This window comes from Sminthopsis crassicaudata, chromosome 3 (genome assembly GCF_048593235.1).
Source record: "Sminthopsis crassicaudata isolate SCR6 chromosome 3, ASM4859323v1, whole genome shotgun sequence".
In the NCBI taxonomy this organism is placed as follows: domain Eukaryota; kingdom Metazoa; phylum Chordata; class Mammalia; order Dasyuromorphia; family Dasyuridae; genus Sminthopsis; species Sminthopsis crassicaudata.
Genome location: NC_133619.1, coordinates 575578932 through 575595273, shown reverse-complemented (window position 1 = coordinate 575595273; position 16342 = coordinate 575578932).

Here is a 16342-nt window from a genome sequence, read left to right as displayed (position 1 = left end):
ATGATCAAAGGGTGTTAGGCAGTTTTCAGATGAAGATACTCAGTTTTCATATACCTATCTTTAGGTATATGAAGAAGTGCTCTAAATCATTTTTGATTAGATAAATGAAAATTAAAACAACTCTGAGGTACCACCTCATCACCTATTAAATTGACTAATATGACAAAAAAAGGAAAATTATAAATGTTGGAGAGATTGTGGGAAAATAGGGGCACTAATACACTCTAGATGGATTCCTTAATTGATCCTCCCATTGTGGTAAGTAATTCCTATCTATGTCCAAAGGATAACCAAATTGTGCACATTTTTTGATCCAGCAATACCACTACAAGGTTTATATCCTAAAAATATAATCAAAAAGGGAAAAGGCCCTACATGTGCAAAAAACATAACAGCCCTTTGGGTGGTAGCAACATATGGCAAAATTGAGGGAATGTCCATCAATTAGGGAATAACTGAACAAGCTATAGCATAGAATGTAATAAAATACTATTGTTCAATAAGAAATGATGAGTAAGCAGAGATCAAAAAAACTAGAAAAGACTTGTATGAACTGATGAAAAGTGAAATGAGCCTAACAGGAAAACAGGTATATAGTATCAGCATCACTGTGAGATCATCAAGTATGGATGACTCAGCTCTTCTCAGCAACAAAATGATCCTAAAACAAGTATAAAGGCCTCATGAAGGAAAACACTAGCCACAGCCACTGATGGATCAAATGAGATCAAAGCATATTTTTTCACTCTTTTTTCCTTTTGATCTGTTTCTTCTTTCATGATGAATGTTGAAATGTGGCTTACATGATATTGGAGTTTGGCGCTAGTGTTGCAAAGTATCTCAAAAGAATTAAACCATCTCTAAATCAAGAATTTTATCATGCTGCTGACAGCAGACTAATTCCCAAAAGGTATTTTTAGTGATTAAAAAGGTAAAAGACCCAGCTAAATTTTCTAGAAAACTTGCCATCAATAAGAGAGAAGAAGCTATAAGGCATGGCAAGTTCTTAATGAACTAGGTTTAACAAGAGGAAGTATGCTATTAAAGCAGACAAATCTGGAGAACTCGAAACTATAAAGGAGGCAGTTCCTAATGAACCCACCTTTGTAATGCTTACTAATCAGGCTCTACAAGGAGTTGGCACATTGTGATGAACAGTAAGCAGATTAACCTTTAAAGGAGTTAGAGAAGAAGTGGGGTTTCAGTAGGTTCTTTTATAGGAGAAAAATAGCCTCATAACTTGACCTTCTGAATGGATACAGTTACTGTGGGAGTCATGATAATTTTGTCAATGAAAGGAATTTGACAAGGAATTCAACTAAAGTCTACTGAAATAAAAACCTACTTAGGATAACAAAAGGCCCCCTTAAGAACAAAAAGTCCACCTAAGGAAATAATCTTGTTAGGCTCTTCCCAGCTTTCCTCAGACAGTAATGTTTCACCTTATGACCCACCTAGCTACCCAGAACCTGAGGTCTATTGCTGGGGACTTATTCAACCCATCAATAGTTTATATATAACCTATATCAAATAGGCTATCATTTTTAGAAGAGGGGGGAGGAGGAGAGAGGGAGAAAATTTTGAACTCAAAATCCTGTAAAAATGAATGCTAAAAATTGTCTTGACATGTGATTGAAGAAAAAAGAAGAAACTTTGAAAAAAAAAAAAAAAAAGAATCAGTTATGGCCAGTGAAATAGATTTCTTTTTTGGGTTTCATGGAAATCTAAAGGAATGACTTACCAAGCTTCCAGCAAATCACTGGACAAAATCCTGCCATGGAATTCTTGGGAGAAAGATCAAAATATAGGGAAGTGATTCAGTTGGTTGCATGGCTGCATCCATTAAATACATATTAATAGTTCAATATCATCCTTGAATGAGGTTTCTAGCAGAGAATAAAAGAACTGGTGGAAATCATCAGAGAAAACCAGAAAAGTAAGAGAACAAAGTCTAAAAACTATATATCAATGAGTTTAACAAAAATTCCTAGGAAAATTTCAGAATAAATCATAAAAATATTTGAAAAAAGTTAGAAAGAGAAGCAGATATAACAGAGGCATTATGTTCAATTTGCCTTATTTCCTTTTTTGACAAAGCTACTAAATTAGTAGATGAAAGGAATCCTGGGGATATAATTTTCCTATATTTGAATGAAGCTTTTGATAAAATATATCTCATACTATTCTTGAGGAAATGGAGAGGTGCAAATTAGACAATAATGCACTTCACTGGATTCAGAACTAATTGGAAAACTGAATTCAAAGAGCAATTGTTGATGAGTCACTGTCAACACAGGAGATGGTCTTTAGTGGAGTACCCAGAGAACTGTACTTAATTTAGTAAGTATCATTTAACATTTTTATCAATGATTACCAGAAGATATGTCTGGCATGGTTATGAATTTGCAGATGATAATAAAGCCAGGAGAGTTGACTAATCCAATTAATAACATAGGATTCAAAAAATTCTGGGCTGTTATATTTTAATAAAAATATTGGTAATTTAGAAATTATCTAAGAGAGTCCTTTTTAGATGGTAAAGGAACTCAAGGTCATACAACATAACACAATAAAGTATAATACAATACACATTTAAAGGCCTATTATGTACTAGGCACTATCTACTGAGGTATAAGTAAGAAAAGATTGACAATCTTTGACTGAGGGAGCTGCTAATATTAGGGGGAAGCCATATACATACATACATACATACATACATATAAAAGAAGGGACAGGGAGAAGGCATTTAGAAGTAGGCATTCAAAAGGATTTTCTTTTGGAATTCAAAAAATCCCTAAGTGAACTTAATAAGAAATTAGTAGTTCACTGACTGGTGAAATGTTTTTAAATGGAGGCTTTGGAAGGAGTGTTTTGCTTAGTGAGGGTGCGGTTATGGTGTGAGTCCCAAAGCTAAAGCAATGTCCAAACTGTCTGAACATATATAAGGGAAAGCATCTTTCTACTGTAGTTAGAATTCTCCAAAAGTGGAGCTATGGTAGGAAATAGTAGGTTCTCTCTCACTGGAAGTCTTCAAACACAAGTTAAATGGCCAATTTAGAAAAGTGAGATGTGCAAATTTAGATCCATGTCCATTTCAAATTGAATGGGTGGGACTGATTGGATGAAGTATTTCTCAATATACAATCACATAATCCCTGTTCCCCAAACTGGGACCCTGAAGGGGTCATATGATCTCTGGAGGGATGAACTTTGAACCCTGGGATACAAGAAGTTGCAGGAAGTAACATGACCTGTGGGAAGCAGCCAACATTAGTGACCATTGGTCAAGGATGGTTACTTCCTCTAGTATCCTATGAGAAAGCTCAGGTGTTTTGCTTTTAAGTTTTGGACAAGCCAGGAGCTGGCCAGATCCTTGGAGCACATGATGGGGGTTGGGATGGCTCCCAGGTGTGTCTGGGTTCAAGTATGGTGAGTCTGATTTGCTGATCAGATCAATATGAGCTCAGAATACAAAATTCAGGTACAAATAGTTCATGACAACATTTTGTCTGGGATGGGTGTAAGACCCCCCTTTTCCAAATTAACTAATCAGAGACATCTTCAAGTACAAAGAGAAAGCATTTATTTAATCCCTTCAGGGGGAGGCCCAGACTGAAAGTCCAGTTTCTAATCTTAAAGATGAAGAAAATGAGGAAGCATTTATACATATTTAATATGTGCCAGGTACTTCTCTAAGCACTTTCTAAATATATCATTTCATCCCCACAATAGTCTTGGAAGTTATTATTACCCCTATTTTGGAATTAAGAAAACTATAGCAAAAGCAAACAGTTGAAGAGACTGGCTCAGGGTCACACAGCTAATAATTATCTAAGTCTGAATTTGCACTCAGGTCTTCCTAACTCCAAGCACTCTTATTGACTAAATTCCTGAGACCCATATAGGTTATTGCACTAGTCATAAGTAAAAATAATAATAGCTAGCAAGTACATGGAGATTTAATATTAAGAAAGTGTTTTACATTTTTTTTTTCTTTTTAATTCTCACAATAGCCTTCTAAGATAGTGAAGAGATCCTGAGTAACTAGGTGGAGTTGACAGAGAAAGCTTAAAGTAACTGATAAAGTACTAAAGTACTGATGGTGATCAGTTCAATCTTAGAGTCATGAATACCCCGTCTTGCTATGTCCAGCCAAAAATTCGAGTTATATAAGATTCCTGAGGCTAAATTTCCTCTACAAGTCTATAGGCCACACCATCTTTGCTGAATCCCTTTTGAGTTAACTGTTGGTGTCTGTCTTCTCATTCCTCCTCCATGCCACATGGTGTCTCTCCTCTTATCACCCCATCATGCCTTATGTTAACTTTCCTCCATCTTATAACTAATTCTTTTAGGGTACTAAATTTAGTCAATGGTATCCTCCCACCTCATGGAATATTTCCTTTCTCTTATTTAATTCTGAGTTCCAACAGGGAATTTGTCTTTTCCACTGTTAATTATTATATGCTCTCCAACACTATTTTATATTTACTACTCCTAATGTATTAGGAACTGTTATATCTCTCCATTTTGTCTGTAACCTCTTCTCCTAAGTAAATCTGTCTTTTGCCAAAGAGAATGCCCATTATGAATTCTTCACATGGCTGAATCCCAACATTTGGTGCCTAAATATTTCACTTGGCTACCCTAAAACCATCATTTAGAATGAGAAATTGCTCTCCTAAATCACATCAGTAGTACTGTTATTATCCTCATTTTATAGATAAGGAAACTGAAATTGTAAGTAGTTAAGTGAATCCAGCTCATATTCTGAGTCATATGTTCTGACTCTAGGGCACTTTTAAGTTGTTCAGGAATCAAAATAGCTGGATTTAAGACTTTGGCTCCAACTGTCTTGTAATCTAGGAGGGAACTAATTATATAATGAATAGAGGGCTAAACTTAGAAGCAGGAAGAGCTGAACTTAATTCCTGCCTCACACACTTCCCAGTTGTTTACTAAATAAGTCACCTTAACAACTTGTCCCATAGTCAATTTCCTCATCTGTAAAATGGGGATATAATAAGAGCACTTCCTTCCCAGGGTTATCATGAGAGTCAAATGATAACTTGTTTCACTTTGCAAACCAAAGTATTATGTAAATACCAGCTACTTGGATTGAGCTACATGAATTGTACAATTCTTTTCCATCTTCACTAGTCTATGTTTTTTTTTTCCTATGTTAATTACATATTCACAAATCATCTCCAGGGTAACATCTTATTGCTTTTGCTCCTAAGACACAAAGTAGACTTTGAAGTTACTCATCAGATTCATTTTATATTATATTGAGTTAGACCTTTCCAGGGCCCAAACTCTTGACCAACCAACCGTCAGACAGGAACTTTGAAGAACTTCATCATGCTCAATGCAAAACAACAACACAAACATTTGGTAAGTGCTGGCTATATGAAAAGCAGCAAGCTTCATTCCTGGAGGCCATGTAAAGTTTTTGCTGTTGCTTTAAGTTTTCCAATTATGTCTGGCTTTCCAAGACCCCATTTGTGGTTTTCGTGATGAAAAGATATTGAAATGATTTGCCATTCCTTTCCCTGGCTCATTTTAAAGACATGGAACTAAAACAAACAGGGTCAGATAACTTGTCCAGAGTTACATAGTTAGAAAGTGAGGCAGGACTCATGAAAATGAGTCTTTCTGGTTCTAAGTCCAGTGCTCTATCTGCTGAACCATCTAGCCGCCCTATGGAAATTGCATTTCAAACCAAGAAAACACTCAGTGATAGCATCTTGAAACTCAAAACTAATTCTTTGGGAAGTTGCAGAAGCTTCATATTGGTAATTTTTAAAAAATGAAGCCTTTGCTCCTTTCATTATTTTTGAAATCAAGTATCATGTTACAACTACAACACAAAAACCTAAGGTCACTGGAACTGGGCTCATAATATTTAAATACTCTTGGTATTGCTGATTGGTGATTAGAATTTGATTGTACAGCATCAGGGTTTCTAAGAAAAGAGTATTAGCAGATTTCAGGCACTATATGTTCAGTCAATAGAATTGTTTGTAAATTGAAAAGGCTTCTCAAGATCCTCTAGTAAATCACATATACAAAAATACAGCAATTCTTTTAGTGGTGGCAAAAAATTGGATATTAAGGGAATGCCTTTCAATTTGGGGTATGGCTATACAAGTTGTGGTATATGAATGTAATGGAATAATATTGTTCTATAAGAAAAGTTGAGAGGGCAAATTTAAGAAATACCTGGACTTACATGAACTGATCCTTAATGAAGTGAGCAGAATCAGAACATTGTATATAGTAACAATAACATTATGTAATAATCAACTATAACAATCTTAGCTCTTCTCAGCAATGCGATGATACAAGATAATTCCAAGGCAATTATGATATAAAATTCTGAAAACATCCAGAGAAACAACTATGGAGTCTGAATGCAGATTGAAGCATATTTTCACTTTTTTCTTCTATCTGGTGGTTTTTTTCATTTAGTTCTGAGTCTTCTTTTACAAAGTGACTAATGTGGAAATATATTTAACATGATGGTATATGTATTACTTTAAAAAAATTCACCAATCTATCTTATAAGCCACCGCATCTTTTCCATAAGTGTGTTCTGAAACCTTTCTTTTGGAGATTTAACAATAAGGCATTGTCAGACAGGAATTTTCCTTTTCTAAAACTAGAAAGATAACAAAGTTGCTTAACAAGAAACACCAGAGTCTTCACATTCACTCCAAAGATAATGGTCTAGAACTGCACATACATTTTATACATCTGTTACACACATTTTTAAATAGAGGGAATTTGACCTGACCCATCTCTGGCTACAGATTTTAAAACTGCAGCTGTGTTCTATGATAAGAAGAACTTTCATGAAGAGGTCATCAAGAGCTTTGTCAACTACAGTGATGACACATCTCATCCTAAAAGTGTCTTCTTATCCCTATGGGGAGCTGTTCAAATATCATGTTATCAACCTAGTCAGAGGAGAATAGATGGCATGAACTTATTAAAGACTCCTAGACTTCCATTTGAACATTTAAAAACCCTAAGAACTGCTGTTGTAATTAAGGTTGAATGAAAGTATGCCAGACTTAAACCTGCACAAATTATATCAGACTTAGACCTGTACAACCTGGATTACAATTCCTGTATGACATTTATTTGTTAGTTAAACTAACAGCCAAATTCCTTACTTTTTTTCTTTTCTTTTTATTGAAGTAAATATAAAATTTTTAAAAAGAGTAGAAAAGGAAAATTAAAACAAAACAAAGCAAAACATTGCCATGTACCCAACAGAACATCAGGGAGAATTCAAAATATATAATAATCAATTTTCATTCCAAGAAAGCATATTTAATAATAGAAGAGATTATAATCATGAGTGTCTATCTTTCCTTTGTTTCCTCGTAGGTTTTTCTTTTGTTCTATATTTTGTACTTTATTTTTTCTTTTATTTTTCCCCCTTTATGTCCTCTACCTCCCCCAATCAGGCTACAGTTAAGTATATTATATATACATATACAGTTAAGTATATTATATATACATATAATATATACATGTATGAAGATAACTCTTCATATCCTTTTATACCTGTATTTATCCTTTATCCCTTGCCCATTTTACTACACACTTTACTACTGCCATAAATCAACACATCCTTTTACATCCCACATTATACTATTCCTTTCCCCCTTATTGCTCTGTAGATTTTGGAAAGTACTAGATCTTTCATGGTATATATGTCACATTTCTTGCTTTATTAAAGGGTAGTATATAGAGCTAAATTGAGGAAGACAATTTGGAACTCAATTTTTTTTAAAATGACATAAATAAATAATACATTTATAAAAAGAGCTAATGGATGGTAATGCTAAGTCATTATAAATGATCTTTGAAAAATCTTGGAAAGAATGGAGAGGCAATATTTATTTGGAAAAGGGTAAAGATTATTCAAGATATAAAAAAAGACAATAAACATCTAAATTATAAGCCAATGAACTTGGCTTCAATTCCTGGCAACATTTAAGAATTTATCATTAAAGGAATATTTAATTAAAAAAAAAAAGTTTTGATCACAAACTGACATCCTGAATTTATTAATAGCATATCATTCCAGGTGAATTTTTATTTCCTTTTAAAAAATAAAAAATATACTGGTAGATTAGGGAAATGTTACAGATATAGTATATCTATACTTTAGCCAAACATTTGTTTATGCCTCTCATTAAAGTGACAAGATGATACAAAGAAGCAGATAAGTAATGAAGTAGATAGAGTGCAGAACAGAGCTAAATTGAGGGGCAACTAGGTGGCACAGAGGATAGAGCACTATCCCTGAAGTCAGGAAGACCAGGGTTCAAAACTGGTCTCAGACACTTCCCAGCTGTGTGACCTCGCTGACTTAACCTCATTTGCCTCTGGGAGAAAAAAAAAAAAAAAATTTGAGTTGAAATCCACTCTCAGACAGTCCCTAGCTATATAATTATGAGCAAATCATTTAATCTCTTTTGCCTTAGTTTTTTTGTCATAAAATAAAGATAATAATAGCACATAGTTTTCAGGGTTATTATGAGGATAAAAATGAGAAAATATTTATAAAATGCTATAAACTTTAAAACGTTATGTAAATGCTAGGTATGATCATCATGATCATGATTATGATGTTGTAGAGGAGAAAGATGTAGAAATGAGAATTAATTGAAGACAGAGGTGAGTGAATTTAGAACTGATTGAATGTTTACCCTCAAAGAGAAGCCATAATGCTTAACTTTATGCTTTTTTAATCAATGACTTGGATAAAAAATATAGGTAGATATGATGATTTCCTGATTTGAAGATGGTGCAAGGCTTCTGGAAGTAAGTTTATACACTGAATGACAGATCTTAGATCAATAAAGATCCTTACAAAAACAAAAAAAAAATGAATTTAAGAAGATACATTTTATTAAGGGTAAACATAAAATCAAATTTGGATTTGAAAAATCAACTTCACAGATATAAGATAGGAGCGATGTGTCTAGATTGGAAATAATTTTAAAATATTTAGTAGTAATAATAGATTGCAAGTTCTAAATATGAGTCAGTACAATACTCTTGTAGTCAATAAATTAATGCCTTAAGAGAAGGATAGGTTATGGAACTCTGGAGGTAATTGCCCTCTGTACTATGACTCCCTCAGAAACTACCTATGAACTTTGTTTAGTTTTGAATGCCACACTTTAGGATGGAAAACAGCCAGAGGATGGTAATTCCAAACAGGATATTGGAATTCATGTCATATAAGGATAATTGAAGAAATTGGAAAGATATATCCTGGAGAAGGCAATACTTAGAAGATATGTTTTAACTGTCTTCAAATATTTGAAGGCTTATCTATTGGAAGAATTAAACCTGTTCAGTTTGAAGCTAGAGAATAGAATTAGGAGCAAAGCACAGAAGTTACAAAGAAGCCAATTTAAATTTGATGTAAGGAAAAGCTTCCAAATAATTAAAACTCTCCCAAAGTGAAATGGACCACCTTAGGAAGAAGCAGGTTTTTCCTCATTGAAAGCAAAAGCTAGATGACCACAAGAAGTATGGTGTAGAGAGAATTATTATCCAAATATTGGTCAGACTCAGAGGTACTTTCCTGCTCAGAAATTCTATGATTCTGTTTCCATTATTTAAATATAAATTCCTTACTTGGAAAAGTTAATTTTAGAAATATTCAAGTGGATTATCAGGTATTTTGCAACCCACATGCACAGCATGAAATGTGGCTTTGGAACTGAGTTTTGTGTTCACTCAGAATCTTGCAGAATGAAAGATGGATTAATCCACTTAAGACTCTCTTCATTTCCTGCTTTCATCTTCTGAGTCTTTTCATCTTATTCTTATCTCCTCCTCCCACCCTGTGCTTTTGGAATATAAAGTGATGCATTTCCAGAAAGGCAATTCCTATAGCAACTGTGTGTTAACCACATTGTATCTTATGTCATAGTAGAAAACCAATTTAAACCACATTTTCTAGGACAAAACATTGCATGTTGTATTAATACAATACTGAGCATAAGAGGTTAATAGTATTTGGAGGTTTGTAACTCTCTATGTGGGCATATGTGTATATGCATATTTAATCTGAAATTTTACTTCTTTCTCCATATTTTCTTTGATCATCAGCACATATTTTATATTAATCACCCATACCCAAATGATACCTTGTGTATCACCATATATCCAAACAGATGAAAGTACCAAGTTAGTTCAAAAAGCACCTCAGCATCTCAAGACTACTTTGAATAAAATCAGATTTTCTGGTTCTTCTTGACTTTGGACCTTTCCCCTTGGACCCAATTCAGGCTATGCTAGGACAAATGTGAGGTGTGATTTACCTTCAGGGTTTTATTTGACATCTAGCAGGAGAAGCTGGAGCTAATTACCAGAGCTCTGACACAGAAATTAGGAAACCTTGGTATTTATCTGGGTTCCAATTAGTCAATGTTTGCTGATCATCGATAATGTAACAATTTGGAATTAACTATCTGGAATCTTGACACAGAAGAACAGGGTCTGATCAGCACAATATCATTAATTAAAAAGTATCTTAAAGAGTAGATTCACAAGAGATCAAATTGTCACTTAATCAAAAGCTACCATTCATTTGTACAATGTATTCATTCCATTGTTTCTTTCCTGACTTTGGACCTCTATGGCAAACTTCATTTCTTACCGCTTTCCTGTTCTGTTGAGCTTAATTCCTTGTGACTTCTGACTCCCAGAAAGGCCTCCATTTCTTTTCTCAGATAATTACTTTGGACCTCACCTTTTATCCTTCAGACATTTCTACTAATTCACTTCCAAGCACACTGACTTAGATCAGTCTCATTCACTCCCTAGAGGTTTTTCACTGGGAGTTAATGGGAAGAATTTCCATTCTCTGACAGTGCACTATAAACTAAAACTAATGTTTATGAGCTTCAATATCATCATCTGTCAAATTGAATAATAAGGTCTATGTCCTACTTAATTGTAGAGATTAAAAATGTGTGCCATGTAAGGAATTATTTAGACAAAAAAGGTGGGATTAAGGATTATTAAAGAACAAATTTTAAAGTAAATCAGGAAGTAGCTTGTTGGAAACTATTTTCCACTATGAAATGTTTCTCTTATAATTTCAACATCTAATTACATTCCCCAATCAAATTAACTTTAGTTTCAAAATTATGAGATTAGTTATTCTAGCCTGAGAAATGGACATTACTTCTATCCAACAGAGAAAGAAAGCATCTATTAAAAATATTTCTGGGTAACTTACCTACTTGTTTTTAGATTGAACATTGTATAAGTTTTCCCTGATCCCAGATCAAATGTTCTATGAATTCAGAAGTGACTGAATATTTTATGCAGCATGGGAAATACTGAATGGAAATCATGGATTAAATTGGAGAGAAATTCAGATAAGATAATATTTTAAACCAGTGTGGAATGAAGAATTTAGAATCTTCTCTAACTTGGCAAGGGTATACCTCTGCACGTAAGTACATACACATAATTATTAAATTCCTAATAAAAGCAGTGTCAAAGGAAATTATACATGAGACAAATGACAACTGAATCATGATTAGTCTCCAGTGTGTAGTATTTATTGCTCCTCTAATCAATCCAGAAATCATGAATTCCTCCTCCCCCATACATAATAGCTATGGCATCTAATGACAGATCATCCTAATTATTATGGAATATTTTGATAAAATTCAAAAAGCCAGAATTCGTACTTTTTCTACAAATAATTCCATTCATTAACCAACTCCTCATTATTCCCAGAGGAAACATCTAGAAAATATTAAAGGAAGTGAATCTTATATGAACATAAAGATAAGATATGACACCTCTGATTTTCTGGAGCCCTATGGCTTTCCTCACTTGCCTTTATTCAGTTAAAAAAAAAGTCGGGGGAGGCACCAATGTCTCTGGTTACACAAAGAATTACTGTGCTAATTAAAGCTGAATTGTGCATTACTACATGAATTGCACTATAATATTAATGTTCACCTCTCTTAATTGATGCTTTCAGGGCAATATCATCAGCAGGTTGCTTATTAATGCAAATAGCAATAGCACTGTGCTGTCCCGATTTCTATATACCACCCCTTGAGCATGTGCCATGTGAAAATAAGAATCCAGTCAGGACATTTGTGCGCAAGGAAGCTAGTTTTGGAACATGTTATTCAACCCCTTGAGCTCATTAACAGGCATCTGTTACAAGGTCAGTGAAGACCAACCCATCCATGAATTCGTTTTGGCTGAGTAAGCAGAAATGTGAGAGTCCTTCAGAGTTCTTTCTGAAAATGCCTGAGGATGTCCTTGTGTAGTTGCTTTCAAGACTATATCATATCCTAAAAAGGCATCACAGTGCAATAGAGAAAGCATAAGACTGCAATTTAGGAGACATGGTTTCTAATCCTGGCCCTGAAATCAATTAACTATGTGACCTTCAACAAATAACTTCTCCAGTTTTCTGATCTATAAAAGGTGATTGCAACTTGTTTTTGGGGGTGGAGCCAAGGTGATAGAGAAGACATATGTCTTTATCTGAGCTTTCCCTGATGTCCCTCAGATCAACACCAAATTAAGCCTCTGAACTTGTTTTGTAGTGACAGAACCCACAAATATTTGGAGGGTAACAAATTTCCAGCAGAAGATATTTTAGAAGAACTTCAGAAAAGGTCTGTTTCAATCAGGCATGGATGGAGGTGGTCAAGCACAGGTGCAATGCAGAGATCCAGGTGGTGTGGGCCCCATGCTGCAGAATATAATGGGAGGAATCTACAGCAGTGTTGGCTACTGGTTGCAAGCCAGTAGATCAGCAGATTGGCTGTAAGACATCCAATGCAAATACAAAAGGCAAATAGGGAGCACCTGAAATCCAGAATAATAAGTAACCTGGCCACATCTACCTAGCACCACAAGTTAATCAGCATGAACCTGGCGTAGTCACTGTCATCTGTAGAGGAAGCTTGGACAATCTTCCCTTTGCTCTAAAAAAAGATCTCAATGTTTTAAAAAAAAATGAGCAAAAAAAGCCAAAAAAGAACTCTAGCCATAAACAGTTTTTACAAAGAAAGAGAAGAACAGCTTTTAAACCCTGAATACACTAAAAGCAGATCATTTCCAGATGAAGCCCCAAAAGGGTGATATGAATTGGTCCCCATCTCACAAGCTCTCTTGGAAAAATTAAAAAAGCATCTTAAAAAAGAGAAGAAAAATGAGGAAAGAAAATGAGAACTTTGCAAGAGGGTTTGGAAAAGGAAACAGAAATTATCTGAAAAAAAGTTTAAAAAATAGATTTAGTGAAATGGGAAAAGCATATAAATCCTTACAAAATATATTTGACAAAATGGAAAAATAAAACAACTCCTTGAAAAACAGAATTTGTGAAATGAAAAAAAAATCCATTGAATAAGACAATTCATTTAAAAATTCAATTGGCCAAATATAAAAGGAGCTAAAAACAGGTAACTGAAGAAAATAATTCCCAAAAAGTTAGAATTGAACAAATGGAAAGAGTGACTCAATGTGACATCAAGAATCAGTCAAACAAAACCAAAAAAAAATGGAAAAAAAAGAAGAAAATGTAAAATTTTGGAAAATTGGAATAATTTGGAAAAACAATTGATCTGAAAGATGGTGGAGAGGACACCTAATTCTTTCAGATATTCTCCCAGGATCCTCAACTAATTAGCAAATTCAGTCTCTGAATTAATTCTGGACTGGCAAAATCCATAAATATTGGGAGTGCAGCAAATTACCAGCAGAAGATAATTTTGAGGATTGCCAAAAAAGGTTTGTTTGTCGGTCATGGAGGGAGGTGGCCAGGTGCAGGTGGAAAGAGCACATACACCTATTCAGCAGCCAAGATATAGTCCAAATGCAATTTATTGTGCTTCATTTCATGTGTCAGGGAATCCAATGATTCCTGCAAATTTTGAATTCCTGCATGTCTTATGTCTCAGAGAATCCAATGATTCCTGCAGGTTTTAAAGTCCTGCATCAGTCTTATTGAGAATTATTTTTGATATTCATGAGGACATAAAGGGTTAACTGCCAGGCTCTTTCAGTGGTGAACATAGTCAGCAATGGAATCACCCAATGTTTCTTGAGTCTTCTCCCTTTCTTCTAGGATTTTCTCTTTTTCTGTCTCTTTTTGATAGACAAGGCAGATATGGCTCATTGACACCCATCTGATTCCTTCTCCATCTGTAGAGATATAAGCAAACCCTCTATCCCAAGCAGTTAACCTATCTGGTCTCTTCCATTTAATATTTTCTGGATCTCTCCACTTCATCTGGTGATTATCTAAAAAGATTGGGACTGCTCACACTGGGCACTGCCCTTCTATAAAACCTGCCTGCTGGAGCCAGTGCAGCTCACTCAAAAATCAAAAAATATTTTAATACGTAAAGTTAAGTTTAGAAATTCTCTAGGGTTACTTGTGGCTCTCTTTTATTTTTGGAGGAGAATCTTGATCTTGGATTCTGTTATTGGGAATCAAAATCTGGATAAATATCATCAGATTGCATTTTAAGAATGTAATTCAATAGGCCTAATGCTAGTACTTCTCCTGGGTGATATCTACCTATATTAGTGACAGGGATATTAGCTAAATATTCCCTTGTTTCCCAAATCAGTGTATGGATAGATATTGCTTTGTAAGCACTCTTAGGAGGTGAAATGGTCAAGATGATTGTATGTAGAGGCAAGGAATGTATAGGCCTGACAGGGACAAGTTTCAGCTCTCCAAGGGATATCTCAGTGACATATAGCTCTATTGTCCCTAATGGCAATCTCCTTCCCCCATTAGGTTGCTTTTCTGCTGACTGATCATATTGGAGTACTGAACGTTTAAAGACCCTCTGAGTATAAAAGCAGCTGCCATCATGTCCCAGATGTTTTTTGCCTGGGGCCCTGGAGCCGAGCCCCACTTCCCATTTCCCTGAGTCATTCTACATTGTGATGCCCAGTGGAAGCCCCTATTGCATTTTGGATATAGAGTTTTGGGTCTTGTTATCTCACCCTGTTCTTTCACTTTTATCTTTTTGCCAACACTGAGCTTTCATATGCCCTGTTTTACTACATTGAAAGCATTGACAAGTCTCTCTGGAAGTCCCTTGTCAAAAGGGACCCTGTCTTCCCATGTTCAGATCTTGAAAAGCCCACATTATAGTCTGGGAATAAACGATATTTGTGCCCACTGTGGCACAGTGTCTTATGATCTCATCTAAAGTGTAGCGAGCTGTCGTCTCCAGAAGCTGCCGGATTGCTCTCTGGGAAGAGATCTGCTGTGTCTACTCAAATCTCTCAGACAAATTCTTCTTCTTGTAGTGAACTGTTGTCTCCAGGCAGTTGCTGTTAACTCTTGTCCTTAGAAGTGACTTCCCTTCCTGCATAGAGCCCTGTCAAGCCTGATGCAATGCAGAGTCTTCTTATTGAATCTCCTCCAGCTCTTATCCTTCTCCATGTAGACTCACTTTCCAGGCCCACTGTTCTCTCTTTTATTCTCCCAGAGAATGGGCGTGGGATAATGCAAGGGCTTCTGGGAAGAACCACTTCAGCCAATGAGCTTGCTCCTTCTATCAAATCAACCTGAGTTCTCACCTTGTAATTGTCCAGAAAACCTGAATTCTCACCTTGTCACTATCCAGACAACCCGAGTTCTCACTTAGTAATCCTAACACTAAAGGATCATCCTTGTGTAGTCCTAGTATTCTTCTATTATAGCCTCATTAGCATTTTACTTAGCCAGTTGTTTTATCATAATTTCTGTTGCTTCATTTTCACCAATAGTTTGTGTGACAGCTGTCTGCAGATGATCCACAAAATCAAAAAAGGGTTCATTTGAACCTTGTGCTATTTTCGTGAAGGCTTCCCCTCTATGTAGCCTGCTTGGAAGGGTGCCCCATGCTTTGATAGCAACAGAAGCAATTTGCTCATACACTGCCAAAAGGTAATTAATCTGTGTTAACGTGTCTGCATAAGGACCTACATCTTCTAGTTGGCCAAAGGTGACTGGTATGTTAAATCCAGGTTGCCTATTTCATTGAGCTTGTATCCTACAGAGTTCACTATACTCAGAAAGCCACAACAAGTTTTGTCCAGGTTCTAAACATGTCTTTGCTATACATTTCAAAAGCCAAATTCTTTAATAACATGTTTATATAAGATAATATAGACCCATAAAGAGTGCAAGCCTTTTTCAGATCTTTGATAATTTCTAGATTAAATGGAATATATCATCTCCTGACTTGACCTGAAGAGTCAAGCTCTTCAATCAACAGGGTATGCTTCTATTCTCAAACCAGATGTATCATTTCCTTCCTCC